Consider the following 20,860-nt stretch of genomic DNA (forward strand, 5'->3'; position numbering starts at 1 on the left):
TGTTTTGTAAAAACCAAATCCCAGTCATTGTTCCCGCCAAATTTACGACATGGGAAACAAAAGCACGCATCAAGCTTTGCTGAATATTCGAGCCATGGTCTCCCGCGATACCAGCCTGGGCAGAATGAGCGTGCATTTTTACCAAAATTACGCTTGGGGAAAACAAGAGCTATGGGTTGTGACGGTGCTATGGTGTTCAAGCCTATGTCTACATCATCCGCAGCGGCCACTGGACTGCGAACGGTGGGGGCAGCGGGGGCTGTGGTGCTTGTGCAGCTAGAAAAACTTGTACTGGTACTGGACCGGGCACAATGGTTTGTGGCGAGTCCACAAGCAGTACTACCCGATGAGCCGGGACCGGGTAATGATTCTGTCTCCACTGCTGCTAAGTCCGTAGCACTGCTGCTGGCAGCTCCGCTGCTACTGCTAGGTTTAGCTTTAGCAACCAGAAATCTGTGCATTGTCGACTCGTTACTTGATTCACTTCAACAAATTGTAAATGAGTGAGGAGAAAGAGAGAGAAGATAGAGAAGAAGAACAGAGTTATAGTAATTAAATAATTCCGGTGAGAGAACGCGAAAGAAAAGATTTAGAACGATGTCTTTTTTTTTGAGTTTTGAGCTCTGTCGTGCCGTGACTGTGAGCAAGTGAGACGAGCAAGTGAGACGAGCAAGCAAATGAAGTGAGTAGCCACTCCCTCCCTACATCTACCAATCAGTAGCTAGTTTGAAAGCGAGCAGAGAGCGCTCTGACCCTTTTACTTAAAGTTTTTATGAAATTCGGAATTTTGCATGCCTTCACGTTTGGGGGGGCAGTCACAGCATTTAGGGGGGCATTGCCCCACCTTGCCCATGCCTATGTCCGGGCCCGTTCACTAAGTACATCAAAGTGCAGTGTGTCCAGACAAAAACAAAGTTCTGTCAGTTATCTTCATTTTGGGAAGGTATGAAAGAATTTACAAATTACTGTGGAAGATTGTCCTTTTATTTTGAAGGATCACGTACTTTGTTTACATCAAGACACGTTACAAAATGTCGCCATGTTTGTAGAGCTAAAAATGTAACGTCGTCAGGCTGTGTGTATCGTGTGAATTATCGCCGTCTTTACGCATACTTTTCTTAAGTCTCCAGACTTGAAATAATCCGTTTCTAGATGAAAGGTTTAAGACGCTTTGGCCCTTCCATAAGCTCCGCCCCCGATGACGCATTTTCCCCCTCTACGTTGCAGTGACGTTAACATAAAATACGTTCTAGAATACCAGTGTGACGTGGGAGATAATAAATACCGCAGCCGGGCAAACGATTCTCATTTCGTCTTAGTAGTTATTGGAGGAAGCATCAGGTGATAGTCATGGCCAGTTTATTTCGCTATTTCCAGCCGCGCCATTTGCTCTGCGCAACCGGACTGGTGGTTGCAGCAGCCGGTACAGCGTACCTTGTGCGGCGACTCCGTAAAAGGGCGGAGCTCCAGGAAGGTACCTGGATAATTATCGTCTATATGTGTAACATATATGCATTTCACATTTAGATAAAAACACATTTTTAAATTACACACGTATTTGCTACACACTTGAAAGAGTAATACTGTTTTCATGGATTAACACTTCAAACAATAATAATTCGTTTTGATTAAATATATGTGTAGTAATGTATCACTTACACTTAACAATGGCAGTGCCCAGAGAACCAGAGGAGCCAACCAACCCCTGCACATCGCCCAGCCCTGCCGTACGCACCGTGGAGCCGCCATGTAAGTGTCCCCGCCACTCCCGTCCAAAGACCTTTGTCATGTTATTTGCCAGGCTTCCCGTTTTAATGTAACATAAGAGATGCTGGTCCGGACCAATTTCCATCCATCCATCCATTTTCCAAACCGCTTATCCTACTGGCTCGTGGGGGGTCCGGAGCCTATCCCGGAAGCAATGGGCACGAGGCAGCCGGACCGACTTAAGATAGATAAATAAACCATTCGCATCTGCTTATATTTGTGATGATACTTTGACTTGGGTAAGTGCTGTTTATTACCTAGAGAAACTTAAACCGCCAGGTAATCAGTAACACCACATTTGCCCTGATTACTGCTGTTTTCATATCATCAGTTACCGGCCTAACTTTACCTGATGACTTTTAGGTGTTTCATGTTCATGTTGTGACGTTTCCTATTGTCATTTGAAGTGCTGTGGTCTCTGCAGTTGGTACTGAATAAGCAGTGTGCTGAATAAGCAGGAAAATGGATGGATGGATAAATTGTTTAATCGTCTTTAGTTATTCTATTCATGAGATTTGTACATATCAAACAGGATTGTAATTACTTTAGTTTTTTTCTTGCTAAAGCATTTCCCTGGTTCGGAATAGACATTGGTGGGACCCTTGTGAAACTAGTGTACTTCGAACCAGAGGAGGAACAGGCAGAAGCGGAGAACCTGAAGAACATCCGCTCCTGTCTGACCTCTAATGTGGCTTATGGCTCCACCGGCATCCGGGATGTGCAGCTGGAAATGAAGGGTCTGTAGCTGTGTGGCCGAATGGGGAACCTCCATTTTATTCGTTTCCCCACCCAAGACCTGACTACCTTCCTGAAAATGACCCGTGACAAGCAGTTCTCCGGGCTCCATACCACACTCTGTGCCACAGGTGGTGTGGCCCACAAGTTTGAGGCTGATTTCCGAACGGTGAGTTCTGTTGATGTTACATTTCATTACAATATAATGCAATTCACTTTGTCTTTGAAAATGTGAAATTTCCAGAGGAAATCACAAATCCTATTATGACTTTTTTTTCCCCGTAACCCCTTCAGATTGCTGGTCTACAGCTCGTGCAACTGGATGAGTTGGATTGTGTCATCCGTGGGGTCCTTTTCATGAACTCCAGTGGACCCTCCGAGTGTTTCTATTTGGTTCCTCAAACCATTCCAACTGGAGAACCCTTTCCCATTCCTTCTTGTAAATATTGGATCTGGGGTCAGCATTCTGGCAGTCCATGGCAGAGACAATTTTGGACGTGTCACTGGAACAAGGTGAGCTAGGCTCTGATGATAATTTTCAAATCTTCTAAAGCTAATATTGATATAACAGTTTGAAACTGTCTGGCTTTCAGTCTTGGTGGAGGAACGTACCATGGACTGTGCTGCCTGCTGACGGGTTGCTCCACGTTTGAGGAAGCACTGGAGATGGCCTCACATGGGGACAGCACACGGGTGGACAAGCTTGTGCAGGACATTTATGGGGGAGACTATGACAGGTTTGGTCTCCCAGGCTGGACTGTGGCCTCCAGGTAGGATGTAGTCATATAATATTTAAGTCAGCCTAGAATGACCTGCATCCCCGGTCCTGAATCAAGGCTTAAAATTGTTCTTAAACAATGTAATACTGTAAAAAGTCACTACAGCAAGGAAGGATGTCTGGAGGTGGTGGGTGCTGAGTAATCTGAAAAGCAGCTGGCATGCAATAACCCTCAGTCATGTTTAAACCTAGAATTTAATGATCAGTGTTGACACACCACTGCACAACAACGGGATGTGTCCTCTGCATTTAACTCATATATATGTGACAATGTGACATAGCAGGGAGCAGCTAACTCAGTGCCCAGGTAGCAGTGCTTGGGGGCGGTACCTTGCTCAGGGTACCTCAGTGATGCCTTGTTGATCGGGGATTCAAACCTGCAATCTTTCAATTACAAGTGCACTTCCCTAACCATTAAGCCACCACTGCCCAGAGGTGTCAGCAATAATCTGTATGATACCTGATGCTGCAGGAATAACCAAGACATGTCAGAGAAGAAAAAAATAGGGTTTATTTATTATGGATAAATTATTTATCTTTGTTTCAGTTTTGGAAACATGATTTCGAAGGAGCAGCGTGATTCAGTATCAAAAGAAGATCTGGCCAGAGCAGCATTAGTTGCCGTCACCAATAACAATGGCTCCATCACCAGGATGTGTGCCCGGAATGAGGTAAACATTTGTCAGGACTTACACACACCGTGCCTGTGTGCTCTGTTCATATATGATTCACATACGTGATGCAGAATGGGACGAACCGCATTACTAAAGGAATTTGCCATTATGTTGAGCAAATCCATAGCCAGAACAAAGACAGAATTCTGGCTTTTCCCTAATAAACAGCGCTGCCCTCTATTCTGTCAAGATATTAAAAGTTTCTTACAGTTTTTTATGTCTAACAAGCATCAGAATGCAGTTACTCTCTAGTGTCTCCCATGATTTAAAACCCAAATTCCAATAGTAGTAAAAGCTTTTCCTTCATGCTGTTCAGTGACCACCGGCGCAACAAGTATATTTTTGTTTTAAACGGGGGTATTTGTTTAAAACTGCTTGCTTACTGCTTTCTTTATTCTTTGAAGAACATAGAGAGAGTGGTGTTCGTGGGCAACTTCCTGAGGGGTAACATGCTGTCCATGAAGCTCCTGGCCTACTCAATGGAGTACTGGTCTGCTGGACAAATGAAAGCGCTGTTTCTTCAACATGAGGTATGAGTCATTTTAACCTCAAGCCTCCCTTGACGTCTTGATTGTTAATGAATGTTAATGGCTGCTAGCTTATGAACTTTTCCTATAAGCTGCTAAAGAATCAGCCATTTTGTTGATGCGATTTTTATTTCCGTTATTTATGATTTTTTTTCTCGTAAAGCAGTTATTTATTTGCTATGAGCACCACAAAATGAATGTATACTGTTTATAATGTGCATAATGGTTTTTATTTTTTTACAGGGCTATTTTGGCGCTGTCGGGTCACTTCTGGAACTATTAAATTCCTCCTGAGCCCAGAAATTTAAATAACCAGAGTCACATGAAATTCAACCGCCCTCCTGTACCTCTGTAACTACATCTTTGCCATGTGATCAGGTAGTGTACTCTATGGTCTAATTTAGATACTATGCATTCTGTTTTCATTTTTGTCTTCTAACTAAGCTTTTCTTTTGTAGGATCACACATGCACATATCACAGAGCTTAATTTCCAGGTACAAGCTCTGAAACCTCAAACTCACCTGAAATATCGCAAGACTCTCCCTCGTTGGCGGTGAGAGGAGCTTCGCTACTGATCGTTTACGTTACCTGGTGATGCAGCTCGCTGGACGAGCCTTCTAACCCAGGTTACTATGCGATACTTGTTATTAGTGAATCCCATTTAAGTCTCACATTAACAGACTCACGGGGATTCACAATCGAGTTTGGAGGAGCTGATGGAGAAGAAGAGAAACAGATCCAAAAAGTTTGTTTTATAATAAAAACCTTTAAAAATATTTCTGAGAGTGTGTTGTACCACTTATTCCTGAATAAACTAAGCTTATTTCCTGAAGGAAGATTAGAGCTAGTTCAGGGTATTCTATGAAAGTAGCTAAAGAAGGTCAGACTCCACTGAAAAAGTGAGACTCAAACTAGCCCCATCTCCCAATTAAGCCTGAAGTCATTCCACTAACGCAGAACGAGACTTTTCTAATCAAGGCTACTTCAGACAGACTTGCATAGTCTCACTTAGTGCACGTACCCGAGATATTTAGGTGGTAGATAAAATGACGCAGAACAAGAGCAAACCGAGAGCAGCTTTTTTTCGCAGCAGAACAAATACTTCTGAAGGAGCTATATGAAGAATACAAAAATATTATAACAAAAAAAGGCAATACTGTAGCTATCAATAAAGCCAGAGTGATGGCTTGGCAGAATATTGCAGACAGACTAAATGCGTAAGTCATGTACATGTTACCAGTATGTGTGACTAGTGATTCGGTGATACAGTGATTAACACTGTTGCCTCGCAACAAGAAGGTTCCTAGTTTGAACCTCCTGGCCAACAGACTCCTCTCTCTTTTGGTTTTATATGTTCGTTTTACTTTATTGTGTAATTCTTTATTCTTTGATCTCCATAAAGTACTTTAAATTGCATTGAAATTGCACAAATAACTATCTCATCTTTCCATGTTACTAATAAATTCAAATTTTATTTGTCACATACGTAGTCATACACAGTACGATATGCAGTGAAATGCTTATATAACTGCTCCTGACATAAAAATAAAAGACTATGAATAGGAATAGGAAATAAATATGAAAATTAAAATAAAAGGTGGGGCGGCATGGTGGTGCAGTGGTTAGCACTGTCGCCTCACACCTCTGGGACCTGGGTTCGAGTCTCCGCCTGGGTCACATGTGTGTGGAGTTTGCATGTTCTCCCCGTGTCATCGTGGGGTTTCCTCCGGGTACTCCGGTTTCCCCCCACAGTCCAAAAACATGCTGAGGCTAATTGGAGTTGCTGGATTGCCCATAGGTGTGCATGTGTGAGTGAATGGTGTGTGAGTGTGCCCTGCGATGGGCTGGCCCCCCATCCTGGGTTGTTCCCTGCCTCGTGCCCATTGATTCCGGGATAGGCTCCGGACCCCCCGCGACCCAATAGGATAAGCGGTTTGGAAAATGGATGGATGGAAAATAAAAGGTAAATTTAACTAGGAAAGAATAAAATAAAATATAAAAATTAAAGTTAAAAATAAAATAACTGTACAACAAAAACACACAATATAGAAAATATATGAAGAATATATGAAGAAATATAGAACAATAAGAGCAGCTGTACGAGTAGGTATATATTTACGTGGAATGGAGTTAGAATAAATGGTAATAAAGGAATGGTAATGTCCAGGATTATGCAATCCACATATTTAAAGTGTCTTGTGCAGTGCAAATATGCTTAAGAGTGATTTATTTAAAGTGACTTGTGATAGAGTGATTTGATGACCACGAAGTGTAGTTGTGCAGTGGCCACTCATGTAAACGAATGTCCAGAATGTCCAGAGTGTATGTAAAAACCATATGTGTGGGTCAGTACTGTGTGGTGGTGTGATTAAGAGACCGTATCGCCTGCGGGAAGAAGCTCCTCCTCAGTCTCTCTGTGTTGGCCTTCAGGGAGCGGAATCGCTTTCCTGACCTCAACAGAGAGAACAGTTTATTGTTGGGATGGCTGAGGTCCTTCGCGATCTTCCTGGCCTTGGTCCAGCACCGCCTGCTGTAGACTGAGTGCAGGTCAGGGAGCTCGATGCGGATGGTGCGCTCAGCTGATCGCACAACCCTCTGTAGAGCTCGTCTGTCCTGCATGGTGCTGTTCCCGAACCAGGTTGAGATGTTTCCCGTCAGGATACTCTATATGGTGCAGGAGTAAAAGTTCCTGAGCACCTTGGAGGGCAGTCAGAAGTCTCTCAAGCGTCTGAGGTGGTAGAGACGCTGTTGGGCCTTTTTCACCACGGTGTTGATGTGACAGGACCATGATAGGTCCTGCGTGATGTGAACACCGAGGTATTTGAAGCTGTCCACTCTCTCCACTGGGCTCTCGTTGATGACGGGGGTCTGGTAGTTCCTCTCCTGCTTAGTGCTGAAGTCCACTATCAACTCCTTTGTCTTACTGACGTTTAGAAGGAGGTTGTTCCTCTGGCACCAGTTCTCCAGATTCCTAATCTCCTTCAGGTAGGCCGTCTCATTGTTATCAGGGCTCAGGCCCACCACGACGGTGTCGTCAGCAAACTTAATGATGATGGTGGAGCTGGTAGTGATCACACAGTCATATGTGTACAAAGAGTACAGCGGGGGGCTCAGAACACACCCCTGGGGGGCTCCAGTGCTGAGAGTGATGGAGGCTGTTCGTAATAAACTTAAAATAATAAAATAATATTAATAATAAAAATAATTAAAAAATAAAACAATAAAAAATAAACTGCTCGTAATAAACTTAGATTGTTGATCTATGTGACTTGGCAGTGGTCTAGAAAATACAATTTAAGCCTATGTGTAATCCCCATAACTACAAAGACTTTAGGTTGTTAATTACAGCTCTACTGACTTAGATGTGTGTGTGAGCTCCACTGACCCACTTGTCTAACCCTTGACTTGCATATCCATCCTTCACTATTATATCTCAACAGAAGCACTCTCAGTGGAGAACGAAGAACCTGGCAGCAAGTAAAACAAAATATAAAAATATCATGTCAGTTTGAGAACAATAGTTTACAAAATTCATAAATGTAACTGTAGCCACGAAGAAAAAGAGCCAGGCCACTGCTACTGGTGGGGGGCCTCCACTTGAGGGACTCACACTAGCAGAGCAGCTGGCACTGAGCGTCAATCGAGGACGGCCTCAGGTGGAAAGAATAGAAGGGGGGATATTGTCAGAGATCATCCCCCCAGGTGCCCGGGAGAAATATGTAGAAGGTACTGTCCACTTCTTTCTCTCTAGGTGTCCATCCCTTAATACTGATGTCTGATAACTGTTGGTATGCCTGTCTCTGCAGTGAGAGGGGATGTAATATTTCTCGCTGATCCCACAGTCACATCAGTGCATATCACTCTTGACCCATATTTAAGTATGTAATGTTCTTTTAATTAAAGGATATAGTACCATGCAATTTTCTGTTTCTTCAACAACTTTAGGGTTCCTCATTTTGCAGTTTGATGGCATCTAGGTACATCTAGTACATCTAGGGCTATTGATGAAGAAACAGTGTCAGCAGACACGGACATGCCAGAGGTACGACCACATATGAAATGCTTTAGATGTGTTTGCAGTCTGAAGAATGAAATTTTTATTAACAATATACTTTACTGCAGGATTTAATCAGACCACGGTCCCTTTCAGCAAGGAGCGAATTGAGTAACTACTTATTACTAACAAAATGCTAAACTTCTTTGTGACCCATTATCTTTTGTTACAGGATATACGTGCTATTTATAAAAGGAGGCTGCTCCTATTTTATCTGTTGAAAGGGAAAAGCTAGACATAGAATACAAAAGACTTCTGATAAAGAAAACAAAGTTGCAGATCAATAATCTAGAGAAGGATGTAAGTACATACTAAAGGCGCAAAGTTATATGGTTTGAGTTTGATTTTCTGTTCTCTCCCTCCCTCCACAGCTTCAAACAATGTCTAATTGAATCAAATATCTTCTGAATAAAGAATCTCAATTCTCAGCTTATGTGGGGTTTGTTTAAATCAGGAAGGTGGGGGCATGACCTTTACCAATGGCTATGTGAAGTAGGTTTCTCTATAAAGGTTCCTCACACTCCTTCCATGTATTCCCTCTTCAGGAGCAGGAATGTCCTCCCACTGCTCCTCTGCCATCAGCGTGGACAGTCTCTCTTGGCGTAAATTTGCGATGTTGTGTAGGACTGCACAGGCAACCACAATGTTACATGCACAGTCTGGCCTTACTCTGAGGCCTTTCCTGCATCTAAATCTACAGGGAGAAATATGTCAGCCTGAAAAGTTGGTCTACAAGAAATGTGGTGTATATGAATTTAGCTGGCCAAAGGATTCGTGTCCTTGTTCTATTGTGGGCATTGTTAAATGCCTTCTCTGCCTCAGTTTGAGGTTATGGGTAAGGGGTTAAAAGGTACGGCAGGCAGGCATAACTCCTGTCCCCAAGCAGGACTCCATTAAACTTCTCTGTAGAAAAAGGAAATGCTGTGTATGACATTCCTACCGTTAAAAATACCCCCCCCCCGCCCAACATGAAAGCAATGTGTACCAAAAAAGTTTTAAAACTATTTGTTTGGATTGTAAGATGACTACATCTCTTCATCTTCCATGAAATGTACATGTTCAGTGAACGTGGTTGATATATTCTCTTGCCTTCTGCAAACTTGTGTGCCAGTGAGGATGCTTTAAAGATCCTGGAGTCATGGACAGAGCCTGGCCATTTTGCCTCAGCATTAAAAATGAGGCAATTCCCATCAGAGATCATCTAAACACAGAGAGTGGATTCAGTTATACAGCACACTTTGCCTGTCAGAGCATTCATTGTTCTGTATAAAATGTTAAATCCTATTCAGTGCTAAATCCCTTCACCTGATATTGTATAGAGTTTCTCCAAACCTACATACCTGAATACTTAGGCTATGGACAGATTTTCCGTTCACGTAGTCTGCCTCCATTGGGCATCGCACCCGAGCACTTCTTGGACAGCGCTTCTGGTGGCCTACCATGCTGCAGGACATCCATGGTTATGTCACGGCCTGCCTGGTGTGTACATGTAATAATAATCCCTCCCGTGCTCCAGCAAGCCTATTGCAACCTCTTGCTGTTCCCTGATGCCCCTGGTCTCATATATCCTAGGATTTTGTGACAGGCCTTCCCCCGTCCCACAGGGGTACTCACAATAGTGGAGAGCTACTCTAAGGCTGTGCATTTTGTTCCTGTTCCCAAGCTGCCTTCGGCTAAGGAGACGGGTCAGTTATTAGTGAACCACGTCTTTAGGCTGCATGGTCTACCGTCTGACATTGTCTTTGACAGGGGTCCACAGTTTGTTTCCAAGTTCTGGAGGGAACTCTGTAGGCTGATTGGTGCCACTGTCCTTTGGATTCCACCCACAGTCCAATAGACAGATGGAGAGAGCCAACCAGGACCAGACGTGCTGGACCAGATGCTACACTGTATGGCCTCACACTCACCTGAATATTAATTAATTGATACTTTATTGATCCCCTGTAGGGAAATTATCTTTACGCCTCCCTCAACTTGCTCTTTGTGGAGTAAGTTGACCGCGAAGGGCTGCCACCCGTAGAGCTGGGGGTTAAGGGTCTTGCTCAAGGAGCCGCAGACGTACTGAGGCTGGGTTCGAACCTGAGTTTGATTTTGTCACAGTACACTACACTACACTGGTCCCGGGAACCGGCAGGACCGGTTACCATATGCCCTCCCCTACCAGCTGATGGACACTAGGAGGTGGGTCCATACTTGCTTCTTTACTTTAAGAAATGTATTTATTTTTTTGCTTCACATGCAGCACATAAGTCATACACATCACTGGTGTCGTGAGCTGTAAATAATGGGTAATTGAACTTTTTTAAAATAATGCCATAAGTCTTGCTCAAGGAGCCGCAGAGGCTGGGTTCAAACCCGTGACCCTCTGATTACAAAGATGCAGGCTTAGCCCACTGAGCCACACGCTGCCCCATTCCACATGCTGCCCCAATAGTGGAGTGGTTTCCTTTCTTGGATGTAATACGGCCATGATTATCTGCCTGTATCCTCTGCGGGGATGTCCCCATTTCAGTGTTGTGTTGGTCATCAACCTCCCTTATTTCCAACAGTGGAGTAAGAGGTCCTGGTCCCGTCTGTCCACCGCTTTCTTCGTCATTGTCAACGGACCTGGAATGTGGCCAGGACTTTCCTGCTATGTGTCCGTAAACGCATGGAGAAATACTCCAACTGCCGGCCTCCCACTCTCCATGTGGGACAGAAGGTGTGGTTGGATACTAGTAACCTTCCTCTATGGGTTCCTCTATGAGTTCCCATCATCGAGGTGATAAGTCCCTTGGCAGTTCGTCTTTGTCTTCTGGTGACCGTGTGGCGAGTCCATCCTACATTCCATGTTTCCATACTGAAACCCCATGTAGTCAGTCCCCTGGGTTCTCCTGCGTTGCCTCCTCCTCCTCTCAGGTTGGTCGACGGACGTGAGGTGCATCTGCAAAGCCACCGGCATTGTCGATGACCCCACACACCCATCCCACACCCTCTTCTCTCTCCTTCCATCTGGTAAAAGGTTCCGTAGCACACAAACCTTCGCTGCCAGGATGGCAAAGAATTTTTTCCCTCAGGCCATTAGACTGAATCAGAAGTGCATCATGAACTGTATTTCATGCCATTTATTATATACTACATACTCTGTCCTGCGGCTAGTATTGTTTGCACTTTATTTACTATTTATTGCTGTCTTGCTGCTAAAATACAGTATGTGTCATAATACACTATCTGCAACAATGCTATTTTTTCAAATATCCAAACCAGCAGTTACTACCGTCGACTGCACTATATTTTGTTTTCTCCTGTAAATTACACTTCTCTAGTCTAATTTTCGTACTTTCACTTTCATTATGTGTAATTTTTATTTTTCAAAAATAGAACTTTTAAAGAATGTTATATAATTTATTTTGCTTTATTTTATATGAATAAAACTTAGACTGTTTCACATTTCTGTTTCACATTTGAAGACTCAAAGCACTCAGCACTTTTTTATAGTAGTGCATGCATTAAAACCTTGTTTTCAGGATATCAGTGTTGCTTTTCATAACAGAAGAATACATATTGTGATTCTCTCAACAGGCTAGGAAAAGAAGCAGAAAACCAGAAAAGTCTTCTCCTAAAACAATAGGTGTTGCTATCGTCCATTATTCAAAACCCTCTGAAGAAAATGCAGACGGAACTCGTGAGCACATTGACCAGACAATATTCTGAAGGTGAAAATGATGCAGCCAGACCTGCTCTCACAGGCACACACCATTCTGGATATTTGCATGAGGAGTTTAGTTCACCTCATTCACTTACTGTCCATGGGCATCTAGTGAACTCTGACATACAAATTGGAAGAACTTCTAATGCCAGTTGAGATGACCTGGACTCCAATCTTCCATGGAATTCCAGGGTGCTAAAAGGTAGTAAATCACATAAGCAAAAATTAAGGCCATTAAAAAGTATTAAAAGGTATTACGAGGTATTAAATTTTAGATTTTTTTAAACTAGGAATTGTCCATTTGTGTTTTAAAGGTTATCTGCTAAATTTCTCGCAAAATATTTTAAATGTCCTTCATTCATAGATGGTCTCTGTGATGCTGACATCATATTTGGTGATGGAGCGACGCCTTAAACAGTTTGCGCACTGAACTACATCTTGGATGCTTACACTCAGAAAAGCGGGGTGCCTTCGACTTGGGCTTAGGTCTGTCTGCAGCTGACATGATGTGGAGCGAGATCTGCAGGCGGCTGCAGGGGTGGAGTATAAACACGAGGCTGAAGTTGGCTCCTTATTCGCAGCTCCTTATCCGGATTTTCCGGTCCATCTTAAATGCTTCACAGCCCAATACAATGATGCGATTCTGCCTGTAGGGGGACCATTTTAGTACCTTAAACCTCTCTGTGCCAGGCTAATATCAATTTCGCGGTACAGGTCAGGTACCTCATTATATAGAAAAGGTGACATTGTCCTGGCCCAGACTTATTTAATGTTCTAAAAATCAGATGGAAACAAGGCATGTCATACTATAGTGCACAAAGATGTGAATGAGAAGCCAGGGGCTGGTTGCACAAAACACTTTCAGTTAAGATTTTCCTTAAAGGTCTCTTTAAAATAAAGTCGGTTGCACAAAACACCCTTAAGTCTCCTCCTTAAGGTTTCCTTATAATTTTCTAAGTATTTAAGTTTTTCTCCTTGTCTTGCTCTTATACTTAAGGAATCCCTTAATGGTTGCACAAAAGTCCTTAGCAACCATACTAAGGGAAAAAAATAAGGTACCTCTAACCGTACCTTAACTGCAACATGGCCAAAGTTATGAGAACAAATAAAAATGAACGCATCCCAAAAAGAGTGACCGGGAGAACCCCTTAGATACGCTTAATGATGAGCAATTGACTTTGCTTTATAAATTTGTCCGACCGTCTGCAGTTGGATCAACCCCCCACAAACTGAAGCTGTGCTCCCCCGGCTGCGTTGCAGTTAATGTTTGCTTTGCGGGTTTATTCTATGGGCTCCTTCCAGGCTGTAATAAGGGATGTATTTCCTGTCCACAAGTCAACAGTGTGCTGCGTCATTCAAGTCCGCTACCATCGCTGCCTCATTCGAAACAGAGGGTTTGGAGGTGGACCTCCACCTTGAAAATCACATTTTGTATAGAATTAATTCTGATAATCAATTATTTATTTTCTAGCACATTAGGTTGCGGTCTATACGTGAGTGTCATAGAACGTTAAGCCTGTTTCACGTTCAGCCGAGCTCACTAACTAACCATGGCCTATAACGTTACCCACCCTTACAGTCTACATTATATCTATACCTTAAATACTTTAATGTGTAATAACAACTTGTTTAAAGAAAATGAGCAACTTATGTACAGAGATCCATTTCACTGTCAGCAACACAGACTAATGTTAACAGTTCCCTCAAGTCATGTTAGTCATTTAACCTATCTGAAGTTGTAAGTGAAGGTCAACTGGTAAGAGTTATCCTGCCAGCTTTGTCACAATCTCTCCTGTAATTAGTGATCTCTTCTTTGGCCAGAAGAGATAACTTGTATTTTTTTGGACCTCTTGGATGGACCTTTTCACTATCTATCCATTTTCCAAACCGCTTATCCTACTGGGTCGCGGGGGGTCCAGAGCCTATCCCGGAATCAATGGGCACGAGGCAGGGAACAACGCAGGATGGGGGGCCAGCCGATCGCAGGGCACACTCACACACCATTCACTCACACATGCACACCTATGGGCAATTTAGCAACTCCAGTTAGCCTCAGCATGTTTTTGAACTGTGGGGGGAAACCAGAGTACCTGGAGGAACATACAGGGACATGGGGCAAACTCCGCACACGTGACCCAGGCGGAGACTCGAACCCGGGTCCCAAGGGTGTGAGGCAACAGTGCCAACCACTGCACCACCATAACGCCCCACCCACCTTTTCAATAGACTTTTTGAATTAATTTTCATTGCAATTTCCTCCCACATTTGTTGTTTTATGTTTTTTGTGGATCAAATGTACTTTTCAGTATGTTCTTTGTTTTATTGTATTCCTCAAAAAGTATAATATTTTCTTCCTCTGACCAATTTGGTTTTCTTGTCTTCTTTTCCCCAATTTTTTTTTTTACTTTGTGAGGCAATAACAGGTGTCACAAGCAGTTGCAAGTGCAAGCATGTCTCCATGGAAAAGGGACAATTTTATTGCTGTAAAACGTCTTTCAATGTTGTAAATCCCTTAATGATTTTCCTTAACTAAGGAAACCTTTTGAGGGGTTCTCTGGAACACCCTTAAATAAATCCCTTAGCTAAGGAGATATTAAACCATAAGCGTCATACTTAAGGGGGAAACTTAAGGTGTTTTGTGCAACCGGCCCCTGGTTTCCAGATTTCATTTGAGTATTCAGTTGTACCATATATGGTTTTATAACATTACTATTCATGACAGTGAAGTTAACTAAACTTTGAAGCATATTGCTTACATGACTCAAACAGGTTAAGTTACAACTTAAAAATATACTTAAAATGCAAGTATCTGAAACACTGTATGCTTGCTTAATTTCAGTAATGTGAGTAGTTCTAATTCATTACATCCACCCCCTATACACAGAAAAAGATATTTGGGTCGTTTTTTCAACACAAAAAAAAAATTACAAAAAATAATTGTCATTTTTAACAGTAATTTCTTTTTTTAAAAAGCTGCCTGCAAAACTCTGTAAAATTACAGAAATTATCCCTAAAATAATAAATCAACTTTCATTTTGCGCATAACTCCAGTAATGAAAAATTACATGTATTTCACATTTTTAAAAGGAAAAATTCTGTTTAATTTATAGTGTATGTTTCCCACTTTCTCAGATTACGTGCAAATTTATGTAAAATCACAACAATGAACTATAATTTGTAAGGTACAAAAGAAATTATATAAGGACATTTCCAAAATAAACGAACAACAGTCTGGATAATTGTTGCAAAATGTACAATCTATATCAATGTTTTTTTTTTTTTTAAATCTAGAAAAATAAATTTTACTGGGTACATTTTATGTATAAGCTTAAGTGACACTTCATTTACTTTATTTGCAATTAAATAACAATCAGGAATACGCAAAACTTTCTTCCATTCAATATTATCTACTAATCTGTACAGTACGGCACTGTGACCACATGATTTTGAAATACAGATTTAACAGATTTATTAGTTTTAAAAGGATAGGAGGAGAAACAAATCTTACCAACAGAAGGGTGTATTGGAATAAGGGATGGAAGTTGTGTGTTATTTAATTGTGGCTGCTGTTAATATAATGCACATATCCCTGATGGAATAGCACCAAACCCAGATACCATGCGGATGTGGGCCACTTCTGGCAAATGTGTGGCATTGCTGGCCCGGTTCCGGCATCGGCAAATGGATACATGCCGAAAGTGGACCACTTGTGATTAGACAAATGTGGCCCACATGTCACAAAACAGACATGGGCCACATGTTAAATACTTTATAAAAAATAGTAGTGAGAAATGTTAACTCAAAAACATATATTCAGGTAAAATGAATACAGTATGGCTTACTATAAACATGCAAAAGTTTATTGTTGGGTTAACTAAAAGACAGGTTTTGATTGCTATACCCATAATGTTTATGAGTTGGTAGAACTGTTGGGGTTTACTGTGCACAATGAAACATATTAGTTCATTATGCTGCATAACTGTTTAATAATGCATTTAAATAATGTAATGTCCTCTGTCTCTGTAAAGTTTGGACCTACTTGGCAAGCTTTCTGTGCAAGCCTTACACACCCACATTACCAAAACTGTAAATGAAACAAAGAACATCCAATGTCACACAATTGTTTTAATCTTTTAAACATAAAGTTGGTTTCACGCCCAGCTCCTACGATCCTCGTGTGTGCCACGCCCCCCTGATTATTTACGTGTGCTTCCCCGATAGTGCCCAGCTGTGTCCACTTATTTTCGCCCAGTTCTGTCTATTTGAGTCCATGTCGTGCCAGAGTTCATTGTCTGTCATTCATGTTAGTCGATGTCTGGTGTTTCCTGCTCCCCGTTCCTGATTAAACCCTCGTTTTCCCCCGATCCTGCCTGCCTGCCTGCCTGCTTTTCCGCCCGCTCGCCTGCCCGAGCGATCACCCGTGTTACGGCGATCGTGACAGTTGACTAAAGTGGGTTTTATTATACATCAATATAAATAATCAGACCTTTTCTTGGGAAAAACTACCTAAATGATATCAAGCAACATGAGTCAGCACAGATCGCCGTAGCGTAATTTGTATTTGAAAAACGCGCTTATTTTGGACATGGAAGCTTTTGCTTTGTGAAGGGTCAGTGCTGCATATGTGACTGTTACAACCGTCAAGTTATTTCATCCATCATTCAAAATCAATTATGTTAAGGACATAAATAAATGCCGCTTTCAGAAAAGCTACGAATGATTTGAATTAAGACAATCCCGGATATATCGGAACTTGAACGGGTCAGTTATAGCAAACTAATTTAAACCTTTATGGCAACTAGGTAACATTAATTTGGTAGCAGTGTGAAAAACAAAACCCACCGAGTTTTAATGGATTTATTAATGCAACGTAAGAAACTGAGAACTACGCTTAATTTTCCGTTTTGTGTACATTTAGAACGTTTAATGCTGCACTTAGCAGATCTATTTGAACTCCATGTGAAAACCAAGCCAAATAAATGCAAACCATTTACTGATTTAGTTAAGTGTTACACGTACCATAATAAATAATTTCTCAAAAATGCAGCCTCACTTCAAAAAAGGGACGAGTTTCTTTGGAAAAATCCCTTGAGTCTTTGCGGTCAGCAATGCTTTTTCGCGCCCTGTTGCGTGAACTGTTTTTTTTATTATTATTTATGATCAACGACATGAAACCTTACAACGGAGTTTTAAGGCCACTATTAATAATAACATAAAACCTGGAGAATAAAGTTGGAACTTTCAAGATTAATGTTGTAATTCGCCAGAATAAAGTAATAATAATTCGAGAATAAAGTCGTAATTTACTAAAAAAAAAAACTCATAATAATTCGAGAATAAAGTCATAAATTTACGACTAAAAAAACCTGCAATTTTTCAAGAATAAAGTCTAAACTAATCGAAAAGGTTCAAAATTGTGTACGGACTTTGCGTGGCAAAATGAGGTAATCTCAAACCGTTGTTAAGTTAGCCTCACATGTGATATTCAGTTTTAACGGAAGTAATGTGGGGCGTTTTTAATCACAGAATTGTGATGTCCAGCACACAGACAACGATGCACACCGATTATTTTTGCGCTTCAAACCATTTCGTGATTTGAGCAAAATCGTGTGAATAGCTAATATAATAGGTCCTTTCAAGCTGTAATGATCGACATGGAGGGTTAGCATTTTGTGCTCATGGCGACTGTTGCACACCCCTTTGTTTCCCAGATTGCTTTACGTACGAATTTTAATTAATTTTTGAATGTTGGAATGTACCCGTATAATGTGTAATGGGACAAGACAGGCATATCTAGTGAAGTGTGCTTTAATCAGTGTACTACAGGGAACAATGGATTTTCAAATTGTTTTTGTCTGTAATAGTTATTAATTATTATATTGCATCCACAAAGTGTTATCCATCCATCCATTTTCCAATCCACTTATCCTACTGGGTCGCGGGGGGTCTGGAGCCTATCCTGGAAGCAATGGGCACGAGGCAGGGAACAACCCAGGACGGGGGGCCAGCCCATCGCAGGACTGTTATGAGTAACAAAAATGATGGGTTATGGGTGGTTTTAATTTACCTGGGATACAGTGGGACACAGTCTCTGGCTCTTCTGTAAATGAACTTGAGATGCTGGAATTAGTACAGCATTGTTCTTTAATACTCCTACCAGGGGAGAAGCCCTTCTTGATCTTGTTTTCTCTAATAACCAGGATAGGATTGGAAAATGAGAGGTTTTAGAACCAGTGGATGGTAGTGATCATAGCATGGTTAAATTCAAGGTTAATTTTACTGTCCAAAGCCCCAAAACAAAAGTATACAATGTTAGGAAGGCTAACTTTAATGGTATGAGACTGAAAGTAGAAACTGTAAACTGAATGGAGTTAAATAGCAAAACGGTTGAAGAGGCATGGGATTTTTTTTTAAAGTTTCTTCCAATATTTTAACTCCAAAAGAGCTCTAAAAGCTGAAATCACTCATTTCCAGGATAGTAAGGACCTTATAATTGATTAAAACGTCATCTTGTTTCAGAGTGCTTTCATTTATAAATAACTTACAAAGTTTGGTCTTCGCGATCTCCCTGTCCAATAACAGGCACACCTATAACCCAACCCACCTCCAGTCCAATACTAGGCATTTTCTGACTCCTTTGACAGACAACAATAAAGCTCAAAACTGAGCTCAGGTGCATCCTGTTTCCACTGATCATCCTTGAGATGTTTCTGCAGCTGTGGTAAATTTGGTTGATTGGACATGATTTGGAAAGGCACACACCTGTCTATATAAGGTCCCACAATTGACAGCGCATGTCAGAGCACAAACCAAGCATGAAGTCAAAGGAATCACCTGTAGACCTCTGAGACAGGATTGTCTCGAGGCACAAATCTGGGGAAGGTTACAGAAAAATTTCTGCTGCTTTGAAGGTCCCAAAGAGCACAGTGGCCTCCATCATCCATAAGTGGAAGAAGTTCGAAACCACAAGGACTCTTCCAAGGGCTGGCCAGCCATCTAAACTGAGCTATCGGGGAGAAGGGCCTTAGTCAGGGAGGTGACCAAAAACCTGATGGTCACTCTGTCAGAGCTCCAGAGGTCCTCTGTGGAGAGAGAACCTTCCAGAAGGACAACCATCTCTGCAGCTATCCACCAATCAGGCCTGAATGGTAGAGTGGCCAGATGGAAGCCACTCCTTAGTAAAAGGCACATGACAGCCAGTCTGGAGTAAAAGACACCTGAAGGACTCTCAAACCAAATTCTCTGGTCTGATGACCTTGAAAGGTGCTGCAAAGAGGAATGGGCGACACTGGCCAAGGATAGTTATGCCAAGCTTGTGATATCATATTCAAAAAGACTTGAGGAATGGTGCCCGATAAATGGTGTGGGTTATATAGACCATTGGCGGATGTTCTGGGGTAGGCCTTGGCTTTTGAAGAGGGATGGTATTCACCCTTCGTGGGCTGGCGCCGATCTCCTGTCAAAAAGCATAGCTCATAGTCTTAAGGCAGATCGCTGACTAACCAGAGCCAAGCCAAGGCGGCAGGCAAACCGGCTTAACCGACCGCCTGCTAGTCGCTTAAAGTCGTCACCCAGGGTTCATATTATTGAGACTGTGTCTGTTCCCCGCGGTTTTAATCGTGGGGGTTCATTCCACCGTAGTGCATGTCTTAAAAACCTTAGAGAAATTAGACCTAATTCACTTCTGGTTAGTAGGTGTAATGTAAACCTAAAACTTGGACTCCTGAACATTAGATCGCTGGCTCCTAAGACATTGCTCGTAAATGAAATCATTACTGATTTTAATCTTGGTGCCCTATGTCTTACTGAGACTTGGCTTAAACCAAACGAGTTCTTGGCACTAAATGAATCCACTCCAGCTGAATATAGCTATAAGCATAATCCTCGACCCAATCGCAAAGGTGGCGGGGTTGCTGCAATATTTAAGACCGACCTAGGAGTGCATGAACATAGTGGTTATAGCTTTAGCACGTTTGAAATTATTATTCTTAGTCTTGCTAGCATATCTAAGTGTAGTTCTACACCTCCAATCATCATTGCTATTGTGTATAGACCGCCTGGCCCATATAGCAATTTTCTTAAGGAATTTGCAGATTTCCTAACAAACTTGGTGGTTACTACCGACAAGGCTGTGATTGTTGGTGATTTTGATATTCATATGGAAAATGATAGTGATCCATTAACAAAAGCATTTACTACCATTCTTGACTCTGCCGGTGTACATCAGAATGTAACTGGGCCGACTCATACCTGTAACCACACCCTGGACTTGATCCTTAGTCATGGTGTCATGGTAGAACACATATCAATTATCCCTCAGAATCCTCTACTTTCGGATCATTACCTTTTAACATTTCAAATACAACATAACCCCCTAAGGCCCCAGGTCAGAGGTACAATACTAGACGTTCCATAGCCTCATTATCCGCCGCAACTTTTCTCGATCAGCTCCCACAGTCCTTCAACCTTACCTCTGAAGCGTCAAGTGTAAATGAACTTGAACAGGTAACCGTGAACATGGTGGAATCATTTCGTACCACTCTTGATCATGTAGCGCCACTCAAGAAAATAAAACATAGAGATAAGAAACCTGCCCCCTGGTACTCTGACCGTACACGGGAACTTAAACGAGCTTC

The 20,860-nt window shown here is 42.0% G+C and overlaps 1 pseudogene; it reads left to right on the forward strand.

The window, feature by feature from the left end:
* The first annotated feature begins 1,282 nt into the window (after positions 1-1,282).
* Positions 1,283-4,775, forward strand: LOC125723241 (pantothenate kinase 3-like; annotated as a pseudogene).
* Positions 4,776-20,860: the final 16,085 nt, after the last annotated feature.

This window comes from Brienomyrus brachyistius, unplaced genomic scaffold, assembly GCF_023856365.1.
Source record: "Brienomyrus brachyistius isolate T26 unplaced genomic scaffold, BBRACH_0.4 scaffold46, whole genome shotgun sequence".
NCBI classification, from domain to species: Eukaryota; Metazoa; Chordata; class Actinopteri; order Osteoglossiformes; family Mormyridae; genus Brienomyrus; species Brienomyrus brachyistius.